Here is a 1,033-nt window from a genome sequence, read left to right as displayed (position 1 = left end):
GAAGGCTGAGGCAGAAGGATCACCGGAGCCCAGCAGGTCGAGGCTGCGGTGGCCAGGAGCGTGCCGCTGCACTCCGGTCTGGGTGACCGAGTGAGACTCCAACTCAAAAAAAAAAGCGAGAGAGAGAAGCCCAGGTATGTGGTTGGTTCCAGGGCCAGGTTTGGGTAGGGGAGTGGGGACTTGTGGGAACAGCTGAGTTCTCGCAGACAACATGGAGGGAAGGGTGGCTGACTTCTAGACTTCTCCAATCTCAATCAGCAAGGGCTGGGTGGGAGGGGTTTGGAAAAGCAGGGGTAGGCATGTCCACACGGGTCCCTATCCCAGGCCCCTCAGAGAGGAGGGGGGCAGGAAGGAGGGGACTGGACAGGACCAATGCCTCAGAGTGGCTTGGCTGCAACTTGAATCTGCACCCAAGTTGCGTGTTTCTCAGCCTTGAGGTCAAGGCAGAGCAAGTCACCCCATGGGTCCGGCCAAAGGGTTTTCAGAAGAATTCCTTCCTTCTCTTCAGTAAATCTTGGCGTGTCCTTGCCAAAGCTGGCTCAAGCAGTCTTTGCCCTGGGAGCCAACTGTTAAAATCGCCTCTCCACTGATGATTTTCTTTTCTTTTTTGCTTTTTGCTTCTGTTTGTTTGGGTGAGGGGTAGGAGGGGAGGAGGTGTTGCGAAGGGCACGGGAGTGTTTAAAAGGCCAGCCGCCCTCCCGTCTGGGCTGCACCAGGCTTTGATAATGCCAGTGGCTGAGATAGCTCCCGAACTATCGGGCCTGCCTCTCCCTGAGCTGGCGGCTCCGCTTTCATCTCTGTTTGTGGCCAAGGACAGGGACATGGAGACCGGCCCCCAGGCTGGCTAATGAGTAATTGGGAGCCTTGTCTGTGCATGGTCTTGGGACATGCACTGGGCTGACCTTCAGGTCACTGCGAGAGGCCACATTCATCCTGAAGCCCGGGTGGAGGCCTGGGGCCAAGGCTAGGCTAGGAGGTCACTTCCTCTTTGTCACCTCTGTTTCTGCCCCCCCCCCCCCCCCCCCCCCCCCCC

Source organism: Carlito syrichta, unplaced genomic scaffold (genome assembly GCF_000164805.1).
Source record: "Carlito syrichta isolate Samal-C Ts95f unplaced genomic scaffold, Tarsius_syrichta-2.0.1 Scaffold308185, whole genome shotgun sequence".
In the NCBI taxonomy this organism is placed as follows: Eukaryota; Metazoa; Chordata; class Mammalia; order Primates; family Tarsiidae; genus Carlito; species Carlito syrichta.
Note: the sequence above shows the minus strand (reverse complement) of the source record.